Source organism: Anomaloglossus baeobatrachus, chromosome 3, assembly GCF_048569485.1.
Source record: "Anomaloglossus baeobatrachus isolate aAnoBae1 chromosome 3, aAnoBae1.hap1, whole genome shotgun sequence".
Lineage (NCBI taxonomy): Eukaryota > Metazoa > Chordata > Amphibia > Anura > Aromobatidae > Anomaloglossus > Anomaloglossus baeobatrachus.
In genome coordinates this window covers 669549122-669561145 of record NC_134355.1, presented here as the reverse complement: position 1 = coordinate 669561145, position 12024 = coordinate 669549122, and positions in this window count along the sequence as shown.

The following is a 12024-nucleotide window of genomic DNA, read 5'->3' as shown; positions in this document are numbered from 1 at the left end:
GAGCATTCCGCTCCAAGCCGCAGGCCCCGTGAAAGAAGAAAGAAAGGAAGAAGATGATGGTGGTGTTGTGTCACCAGAACTGACTTCCCAGGTAGACTGACTGGTGATTGTGTGAGGATGCTCCTACTTCTACCCCAAGTGGAACCCGCCCCCAAGAGGCTGTACTAGTGACCAGGGAAGTCCCAATTTCGTGTTGGCCAATCCCTCTGCCTACCCTAGTCTAACTCCCCAGTGAGCAGGCCCCTAAGCTGCATGTAAGGTGTGAATGTGGAACACCGGTGATTAACCCTCTCCTTACCTGAGGCGAATACTGCACCTTAAATAAGGTACAGTACTCTGTGGCGACTGGAGCCGCAGGGACGCCACAGCGCTACTAAGCTCCCTTCTTCTGCCGATGCCTATGAACACTATATATGTCATGGTTATCTCTCTGCTATTAGAGTTTAGTGACAGGTCTGGGTATGAGTCTCACTTTTCCTTGTGAAGACCCTGTTTTTTAATGTATTCCCTTTCCTTAGTCAGTATTCCCTGCCAACAAGCAGTCTCAGTACAATCTTAGGTGTTTCCAGTTTGGACCACTCCCAGTCCCATTATATACCCTCTGCTACCAGCAGAGGGTGCTGGTTATTTTCATTAATTTGGATGCTTGGCCTGGAGGTGAAAGGAGCTGGTGGAACCCTTTCTTGGAGTTGCTTTCTGACTGCAGCAGTTTGTTGTTGTTTTCCCCCAGTCTGTCTTCCTTCCCTAGTGTGTTGTTTCAGTGCAGCAGTAGGACTAGTGATCCTTACCTACCCATCCCCTAGCCAAGCCAGAACTATTGTAGGGTCACTCTGGGTTTCAGGTTCCTGCTCAGCTACAGGTGAGGAACCTGTATAGGGACTGGCTAGGAGTGCAGGGTACAGCAGCAGGTAGTGGAGGAGGTGTCCATCTTCCCTCTTAAAGTTGAAGTGTGCCCGATGTACCCCTTGTTTGTTGTGGTGTTACCCCTGTTAAGTTGTGTGTTTGGCCTCACACCAACCCTTCCCCTAGTCTGCGCCGTGACAATATAGGGATCCACTTTGGGCAAAACAAGCGCAATTGCGTCTTACCTGGTGTAAATGAAAGTGAAACAAGTGAAGTGTCCACTCACCTTGTGTGGTTGTGTCTCACACAACCCTGAATAGAGCCTGTAAAGAGCTGCTCCAGAAACCAAGAGCCCTAAGGATGTAGAAGATCAAAAAACGGAAGCATAAGAATGATGTGGTTATCTCCGTGCTGCTGTGGGACGATAAAATAGCCAATACACTGGATAAAGATAAGAGTTGTTTTATTTCAACGCATTTCGAAGTGACTATCACTTTTTCTATTTGGCTATCCTGAAGAAGAATAGAGGATCACTTTGAAATGCTGGTTGAAATCAACCAACTTTGATCTACAATAAGTGTATTGGTTATTTCACAGTTCCACAGCAGCTCGGACATAACCACATCATTCTTCTGGTGCCATGCTTTGTACGGGGAAGTACCAAGCAAATGGCGAAAGGGAAGGGAAACTCTGTGTCTAGGGAAGAGGAAGATGGTGATCCCTGACCAAACCTACTGCCGGTCTCTGGGGTCCCTCACTGTCACCATCCTAGATGGGTTCCTCACCTATGCACTGAGCCGGATACCTGACCCTTGCTATCACTAGTGGTGAGCCCTAAATATGGAACGGATGGGATGAGCTCTTCATCAATCCCCGAAACACTATAGAAGACACAAAGAGGACAGATGGAGGAAAATGCATGAACTACTTACCTATTGATGACACAGGCAGAAATTCAGCAAAGTTTTCAGCAACAATACCTCAGAGGAGTACAAGCCACCTGCCTGCAATCAGGGCTCAAAGAAACTGAATAATATCACCAGCATCAGTCCACAAGAAGGTGGGGGGTAATTAAGCACCAAGAGAATAATGATGATCAGCAGCTGGGTGGAAGGCGAGCTGCTGCTGGGTCCAAAAGGGGGAGGGATTAATCCAGCAGAAAAGTTACCTATACCAATGAATACTGACAGCAGGAACAATGGAAAATCAGGGAGCATTGTGCGCAGCCCAACGCTGTGGCCTTCTATAGCCAGAAACCACATGACTGTCATCCGTGACACACCCGTGACATCTGGTTCCATTTTTGGATCTATGAACACTATACCAAGTTTCCTTACCTAATAGTATTTGGATTATGCAACACTACACGAAACAGCCACATTTTTACCTCCTGCCTCTATAAGGTTTTGAACTACATGACCCTGCCAAGCTTCTCCCATCTATCATATGAAGACCTCAGATCAAATAGCTGGTGATCTCTTGCTTCACCCTTCTGCCTATATGTGATCTATGTTACAATACATGGGACTATTACACTGATGAGCAAAAGGGTAACAATGTTTTGATCTTTTGACTTTCAGTCTCCATATCTCACCATCCACTACAGCTTTGAGCGTGAGACGATCTTCATTTTATAGGCAATCATCTTGACTATCTCATACATCAATTTGACTTGCAGCCATTTAGCATATGATTAGTTATGCAGATTCTTGTCATGTCACTGCATTGTTACTGTTTTGCTCCTAAAAATCTAAATGAGATAGGTCTTGTAGAAATGCTGGGAAGCGCAAAACAACCATTGTCCAGACACTCTGCATGTTCCCGCATACCTACTCATTGCCAATATGTTTTTATGAAGCACAAATAAAGAAATAAATTTTATACTGCTGGGAAATGCCCCCTATTTCTTCTTTTTCTTGGACTATTTGTATGCATTATTTGGCTCCGTGGGTGAGCACAACCTTTAGTGGCAGCGCAAGTGGTTTTTCCCAACCACCACGGATTTGTGGAAGGTTGTTGTCTGGTAGTGCGGTTATACTTCTTTATCGTGGTTAATCTGTAGCCATGGGTGAGCACTACCATCCTTGGGTGCTCGGTACTTGTAATGAGCAGTTGGTGCTCGGTTGGGTGTAACTCAAGTACCCAAGTATATTGGATGTCAATGGGGGACTCCAGCATTTTTCTGGGAAATCTTCAGGGAAAATGCTTGCGTCCGCTATTGACTTCCATCATACTCGGGTGCTCCTGTCGCACCCAACCGAGCACCAACTGCTCGTTATGATGAGTACCGAGCACCCGATCATGTTAGTGCTCGCTCATCACTAGTTATCTCTAAGAAGCTTCAGTGTAGTGTGCAAAGTGCAAATGATTTCATCCCATCCCAATTTTGAGGCCACACTAACAAACTAGGTTACACACCTCTTACAAATAATTAGCTAATGGGACAAAGAAAGGTTCCGTTGTCGGGCTCAGGAAACCTTCAGACATGTTTGTTTCAGAGGAAAGGTTTCGGAGACCATAGGTGGAACCCATAGGATTCATAGTTCATAGTGTCTTGGGAGGTCTCCCTTTTCTCTGGGAGCCTACCAAACTTTAAAAGCATAGGAATTGGTAGAAGATCTCAAATTCACATCAGAGGTGTGCGCATGACCGGGTGTACGAGTCCTGTCTTCAAACTCATGTAGTACGTGTAACGGGGTGCCAGGGGTGCCTCCGGGCTTGTAGTCGTGGCCCTAGCTATCAGGCTTACCCCTGGTTCCGCCGTCACTTTGGGGACAGGAGATGTCATGGTGGGGCAGAGTGTGGTGGTGCAGGTGTTGTCCGGCGCACAAACACTTTCCAGGCATGGTTCGATGCAAATAACAAACATTCTTTATTTTTCACAAATCTTCACACGAGGCAGTAAAAGGTGATGTTATGCTTTCTTTAGCTGGGGAAAGCCTGTCCTTGCGTCCCCTCCAGTGGGGATGTGCCTGGCTACTCTTCTTCACCCGGCTCCCACTTCTGGCTACCCACAGCCCGGACCAACACCGGACTGCTTCACCCTATGAGGATCCGCCCGCTCCTGTTCTCTCCGGCTTCCCTGTTCTTCAGCTCCCACACTCTGCCCCGGCTCTGCTGCTCCGCTCCCGTCCCCGAGACAACTGCCTTCTCCTCTCTCACTTTCCTCAACAACCACTGTTTCCCTCCCCTTTTTCCTGCCGGCTCCTCCTTCCCACTGTGGTGACAGCCGTCCCACCCGGCCACTAGGGGGTACCCTAACTCAATATACATACAATATAATAAAACATTTTTATTAACAACACTGACATTTCCGGGCTCCTTTGTAAGGGGTCTGCCCACCCCCTACATACCTCCCCTCTTAAAGCCTGAGCCTCCCGGCAAGGCATCAATCTAAAATCACATTTAAAACTAAACAAGTTCACCTTTGGGGCAACCGTAAGGGGTGCACCAGTCCAGCGCCCGGAGTTCCTCCTGGAAGCTCCCGGTCTTAGTCGTGTTTCTGCCCGGAGGCTTTTGCAGCGCTCCCGGTCTTCGATGTTGGCCGGCAGGAACACAGCTTGGCAAAAAGAATCTTCTGGACGACGCGGAGGAGCCCCTGGCTTAGTCCAGCACCAGGCTCTCTCCGGGCTCAGCAACTTAAACGGTACAACTTCTTCCGGTCTTAGAACAACGCCGGTGTCTAACACAAAAAACAGGCCCGCCATCTTCCGGTCTTGAAAATTCACTCCGGATGATAGGCACGTTGCCATTCAGCTCGTTGGGCTTTCACGTAATCCGACAAGGCCGCCCGGGCAACCGGCGCAGCCTCCGGAAAGGCTCGTAGCTGATGGGTTGCTCCGCTGTTTCAGCCTCCAGCTTTGGCTCCTCAGTCCCCGACGGGGGTGATGGGGTCGCTGCGCGGGACGGCGGCTGGCTGCCCATAACAATAACCGGATGGGTGGTGATGCTTTGGTTAATCACCAGCACCGGCGGGGTTCCCTTCTCCGGATCAGTAGTCTGCCCGGGCATGACTGCCGGGGCTACAGCCAAGGTACTTCGCGAGCGGGAAGTTTCGGCTAATACCGGTCTTGGCTGTACTCGTCGCCGGTTCTGACACTCCTCCCATTCTACTTCTTGCTGCCACTGAGCAGCCTCTGGTGCGGTGGGCATCCGGGTCACCCCGACCGCAAACAGGCCTCGGCACCCCACTTCCCTCAGGAACCGTACCTTCTCTCCTTGGTACAAGGTATGTAGTCGCTGCGGGAGGCCTTCCGTGTCCAGGTTTACTCTATTGTAAAAATAGTCGTCACCGGTCTCTCCGTCCCGGATGAAGCCGTACCCCTCTTTCTGGTTAAATTTCACCACGACTCCGGTGGTGTACTGGTGTTCAAACTCCTCACTCCGGGAACCGGACATCATCTCCCGGGCCACAGTCTCGGCAAGCAGTCGCTCCTGTACCGGGTCCGGTTCTGGTGACGGAGACTTCCTTTGAGGTAGGGGAGACGGCTGGACTGGGTCCCAGAAAAAACCCCAGTTGTCTCTTTCCAGCTTCCGGTCGTGTGGATATTCCGGAACTTGAACTGGAACCGATGTCGACGGTCCCACCGCGGCTGGCGAGGGTATCTCCGGGCATGGGTATGGGGTTCCCCGGAGCCGGCTCCCCGACGGTAGTTGGGCGGTGTAAGTCGCCCGGACCTCTGTCGTGGTCTCGCCGGTCACAGCGTCCCACGTTGTGAGCCAAGTCACTTTTGTGGCCCGTCCCGGTCCTCCAGGTACAACCGGCAGGTGAGTGGGAAATCCCTCCGCAGACGCAGCCGCAATCTGCTTCGGGTAGCTCTTCTCCAGACCAGGCGCAGAGTGTAGTTCCTCGGCGTTTTCCATCTCGCTTGGGGAACGAGTCTCAGGCAAAGGCGTCAGGGTCGGTGGAGAAGCTGGAGGAAATGGAGGCGGGCTTACTTTTCCCGCTCTTGGGCATACTCCACCCCCAGTCTCACACTTCAGGTCGACCCCTCCGCAGTGGTACTTCTTTCTTCTTACAACACCGCCCACTTCACATATCTTCGTACGTGCCCTGGGACCGGCACCTCCCCTCTTTGGGCGGAGTACTCCGAACTTCTTTTTCGGCACCGGCCAGCCCCAGGCTCTTCTTTATGCGCCAATTCTTCGCGCGCTTTCTGTGTCCTTGAAGACGACGGCCATCTTGCCGCCATCTTGTGCCCGATCCAACGCCTTAGGCACTACTTCTTCTTCCCACCAAGGGATCGGGACTCTTCTCCAATAATCCGGATCCTGTGCCCTAGGCACGACTTGGTCTCCATCTTCTTGGATCGGGACCCCTTGCATATAATCCGGATCCTGCCGACTACGCCACATGTAACGGGGTGCCAGGGGTGCTTCCGGGCTTGTAGTCGTGGCCCTAGCTATCATGCTTACCCCTGGTTCCGCCGTCACTTTGGGGACAGGAAATGTCATGGTGGGGCAGAGTGTGGTGGTGCAGGTGTTGTCCGGCGCACAAACACTTTCCAGGCATGGTTCGATGCAAATAACAAACATTCTTTATTTTTCACAAATCTTCACACGAGGCAGTAAAAGGTGATGTTACGCTTTCTTTAGCTGGGGAAAGCCTGTCCTTGCGTCCCCTCCAGTGGGGATGTGCCTGGCTACTCTTCTTCACCCGGCTCCCACTTCTGGCTACCCACAGCCCGGACCCACACCGGACTGCTTCACCCTATGAGGATCCGCCCGCTCCTGTTCTCTCCGGCTTCCCTGTTCTTCAGCTCCCACACTCTGCCCCGGCTCTGCTGCTCCGCTCCCGTCCCCGAGACAACTGCCTTCTCCTCTCTCACTTTCCTCAACAACCACTGTTTCCCTCCCCTTTTTCCTGCCGGCTCCTCCTTCCCACTGTGGTGACAGCCGTCCCACCCGGCCACTAGGGGGTACCCTAACTCAATATACATACAATATAATAAAACATTTTTATTAACAACACTGACATTTCCAGGCTCCTTTGTAAGGGGTCTGCCCACCCCCTACAGTACGCATGACCGAAAATCCGGGATAATGTGCACTGCGCCGAAATCCAGGGCTTGGATGTGATGGCAGCAGAGAGGTGAGGGCAACCATCCTCTGACGCTGCACATTCATTAGCATGTTAGCTTGTCCACAGGGGAGTACTAACATGCTATGAGGGGTGACTAGCCAAGGGAACTAACACCCTTGCGTCTATTTGCTGACCTCATTAGCATATCATATGGAATCTTTAGAAACATTTTTTCTAAATATCTCTTTAACAATGCTGGTGTATACAGGGATGGTTAGGCAGGGATTATCAATGTGCACCCAGAACTCCTCATGGTTCTGGCTGTATATTGCACCTGACAAGTTCACTTTAAGACATCTTCCCCTTAAGGTAAGTGCCTGGGCAACGTGTTCCTAACGTTGCTAGTTCTCAGGTCTTATTGTGCTGCTGCTGTCATTGTGCTATATTCTGCTGCTGATTCATATCTGTGTTCCAGTACATTACAACCGCAACCATCCACGCTGGCCGATACCTGCTGTCACAAGTGTCTACGCCGGCCGCTTACCACGATATCTGCTGTCACAAGTGTCTACGCCGGCCGCCTATCACGATACCTGCTGTCACAAGTGTCCACGCCGGCCACCTATCACAATACCTGCTGTCACAAGTATCTACGCCGGCCACCTATCACCATACCTGCTGTCACAAGTGTCCACGCCGGCCACCTATCACAATACCTGCTGTCACAAGTGTCTACGCCGGCCACCTATCACCATACCTGCTGTCACAAGTGTCTACGCTGGCCGCCTATCACAATACCTGCTGTCACAAGTGTCTACGCCGGCCGCCTATCACCATACCTGCTGTCACAAGTGTCTACGCCGGCCGCCAATCACCATACCTGCTGTCACAAGTGTCTACGCCGGCCGCCTATCACAATACCTGCTGTCACAAGTGTCTACGCCGGCCGCCAATCACCATACCTGCTGTCACAAGTGTCCACGCCGGCCGCCAATCACCATACCTGCTGTCACAAGTGTCTACGCCGGCCGCCTATCACAATACCTGCTGTCACAAGTGTCTACGCCGGCCGCCAATCACCATACCTGCTGTCACAAGTGTCCACGCCGGCCGCCTATCACCATACCTGCTGTCACAAGTGTCTACGCCGGCCACCTATCACCATACCTGCTGTCACAAGTGTCTACGCCGGCCACCTATAACCATACCTGCTGTCACAAGTGTCTACGCCGGCCACCTATAACCATACCTGCTGTCACAAGTGTCTACGCCGGCCGCCTATCACAATACCTGCTGTCACAAGTGTCTACGCCGGCCGCCTATCATGATACTTGTTGCCGCAAGTATCCTCAGTGGCCGCCACTACATCATCCATCAATCCATCCCATCCGACTCCATGACAGCGCCTGCGGCTGCTGTTCCTATCATCAGAGACTGTCCATACCCCTGAGGCCATACCCCTGTTGCAGCATCAGTCTTCCCGCGTGGCGCTCGGTGTCACACCTACAGCACAACACCCCTCACCATTAAAGGCGCTGGGGAAAACCAGGTGTGGTTCCGCAATCAAGCCCCTCTGGGTTTTCTGTATGCCATAGCCCAGTGGGTCCGCTAATCCCCTGCTTGCCCCGCGCGCATAACAAAAGCGATGTAAAAACACTCAGACGGTAAGCTCCATTCCATATTCGAGAGCCTCTTTAACACAATGTATCCTTTAAATATTAATAGGCTGACAATAAAGTGAAAAGTAATGGTGGATAATTGACTGTTACACTAATCAGTTGCATTTTACAATTAGATTAAGTACAACAAGGACTTACTTCATTTACCGCGCGATTGAAAAATCAATTTTATCTGGTATATAGATCACAAAGAAGGCGACGGTGAGGACATGTCATCAGTCGGAGGAGATGGACACGTTTCCCATGGTTTGAAGTGTAGCGCAAAGATCACTGTTCGTTCTAAGGTCTATTGATGACATTTATTTCTAGATATTCTTGGAACAGAAAAGTTCTTCCAAGAAAAGATCATGAAAGAAAGTTTTGTCCTCATGTTGTGAGTTGTATAATTTTAACTTGTGGCCCGTAGTAATTGATTTTACTACCGAATTTAGTATTAAAAAAGGCATTTTATTTCAGAATATCATGGAAATAATCAGCATTAATTGAACAAATTTAATTTTTATTTCTTTTTATTGGCATGGCTGACTATTAATTTATGCTTGATGTGTACCGTCCCGCACTCGGCTGCAGCCGAGCCGCTCGGATCCGGGCTCGTTGGTGGGTGGCTCGAGCACCTCCGGACCCAGGGTCACTTTGCTCTGAAAGGATGCTGGCGCTACGTAGGGGCTAGGTTTACGGGCGGGGACGTGGTTTTAGTTAAGTTTGTGATGCCACCCACGGGTTGTGGTGAATGTAGACACCACCGCTGCTGTTTACTAGGCCCCCGGGGACGGTGTTGCACAGCCAGGTGTTGACCCCTCCGTGGGTAGGGGGAGATGGTCCCAGGGCCCGGTTGTGAGGGTGCGGACGGATTGGTGTGGTGCGGGGCAGTGCGCGGCCCGAGGGCACAGTTATACTCACTCTGACAGATACACCGGAGTCTCTGGTAACCAAAAAGATGGTGGTCGGTGCCCGCAGCCGGCTGCGTCTGGTCACCCACCCGGTTTGGTGGTCCCCGCCTTTCTCCTGCACCTTGTTTTGTAGCTGTGGATTGCTGGCACTTCAGCGACGGGAGTCTGCTCACTGGCTGTGTGTGTGTTGGGAGAGCCCGTTTGCCCGCAGACGCTGGCCCGTGGGATCTCTCTGCCTGAGAGGTGGCTTTCTATCCCCCTTGTTGGGCTGTTGTCTTCAGTCTGGACTTGGTTGGGAAAGGACCTAAAGTCCAGACCTCAATCAGTGAATTAACTTAGTCCGGTAGATTCGGGACCTCGTTTCAGGGTCTGAGTACCCCCCTCTGTGCTCCGGTTTCCAGTCGGTTCCCCGGTTCGGTACCGGCGGGCCACTACCCTGTCCCGGTCCCTTACGGTTCCACCAGGCCGTCTTCCCGGCTCCTGCAGGCGGCGACCACCGTCTTGGCCAAAGGGTGTCCAGGCTACGACCCAGACCCCTGTCAGACGTTTACTCCTCTCAACTCCTCTCTCTTTCACCTCCAAAACTAATCTCCTCTGTTTCTCCCGCCTCAGGCTATCCGAACTCCTCGGTGGGCGTGGCCAACCACCTGGCTCCACCCCCTGGTGTGAACGTCAAGTCCCGAGAGGGGTGACCAAGGTTTTTAGGTTGGCTGCTGTTACCTTTTTAGGGGGGATGGGTCTTTGTGCAAGAGCCTGTCTGTGACTCCCTGGCTAGTCCAGGGCGTCACACATGCACACAAGTGTATTTCAGATTTGTGAATTATGGGTCTCAGAGATACAATGGTGGCAGGTGGGTGGAACTTAAGGGGGTCTAAATGCCCCTTTTGCTACATATCTTATACTTTTGTTGCCCCCATAGCCATACCCTTAGATCGTGACTTACTGTATACTTGCGAACTCTCCACCAACATCCATCAGAGTCCCAGAAAAATGATAGTTGCCAAATCTACTCATTGCCATTGAATCCTTTCCAAATTTCCCGAAAAGCCGCTCTTCAGGAAAAAATAATCTTTCTATGAGGGCAGCATTGGCCTTGAATGAGGGACTTCAAAAAGAATTTCAAGGGTAGACTTCTCATTCTGAATGTGGTTTACTTCTGGAAGGGCTTCTCGGAAAGTTGACATGAATATTACAAATGGTACATGATATTCAGGGGATCTGCTAGGGTATGTGCACATGATCAAGACCCGCTGCATCCTAGACATGGCAGGTCCTGACCAGTGGGGAAACGAGTGCTGTCCACAGGAGACCGCAGCTGCTCGTGCCCTTGATCCGGGCTAGGGCAGTTGCGGTCTCTCACTGTGTCCTCCCTGCGGAGAACATTTGCGTCTCCGCAGCAGACAGGTGACATGTTTGTGGCTAGGCTAGGTCTAGAAATCCCATTCACTGTACTTGTACTGTACAACACAGCATTTTGGATGCAGCTGAAACTTGCTACGTACAACGCTGTGATCCATGATCATGGACATGCAGCCTTACATTTTTTGGCCAACTGGAAGTTTTCTTGGTCAACCAACCCCCTTTACGCACCACTCCAATGTCGAGCTCAGGGATAGAAGAGAAGTCACTGAGATATGGGATAATCTAGAACGTTAGGGAACATCTAGAACACAATAATATTTGAAGAAATATATATATATATATATATATATATATATATATCTTACTATATAAAGCTGATTTTCTATATATTTTAAGGTGGTAAGTAACCCCATTTCATCAATTCACTTTAAAATTTGATTTAGCTACGCTGCCGGGACGTAAATAATCTTAACCTTAGCACTATACCACTATCAGAAGAAACTCTGTGTGAGTTGAGGAAAAACTTCAAAATGTACCGGCTTGGAATGAATTACAAAGCCATTTTTAAGTTTTTTGGGTTCCACCAAACTAACATGAGGTCACAAACTCAGAAAAGAGAAAACTTAGAACAGGAGTGAGTCTTTCAATCGCACATTAACAACTTATGCTGGAAAAGTAAAACAAATTCTCAGAATAAAATCTCTAGTTTTCTACAATGCACTTATCAGCTTTGCTGTATAGGCTGTGACACAACAAGCAGAGTAAAGGCCCAGTCACACACAACGACTTACCAGCAATCCCGACAACGATACAACCTTATAAGGATCACTGGTAAGTCGCTGGGAGGTCGCAGGTGAGATGTCCCACAGTCAGACTTTACCAACGATGCAGGAACGATACAGGTCGCAGTAGCGACCTGTATAACGATCTTGGCAGTCAATGGGACCTTGTCACACAGCGTCAAATACAGCGATGCGTCCTGCCCAGCAGGACATCGCCTTTGAAGAATATGGTCCGGACTGTTCAGCAAGGACTAGAGATCTCACAGTAGGGACCTAATCGCTGGTAGGTGTCACAAATAGCGAGATCACTAATGGGATCATTACTGCATCACAGAAACTGTGACTCAGCAATGATCTCGTTAGGATGCTTTTATAATTACTATCATGTTATTAGAACAACTCATCCTCTACAGATCAAAAAGTCACAGGGGGGCTGCACAGTGTCT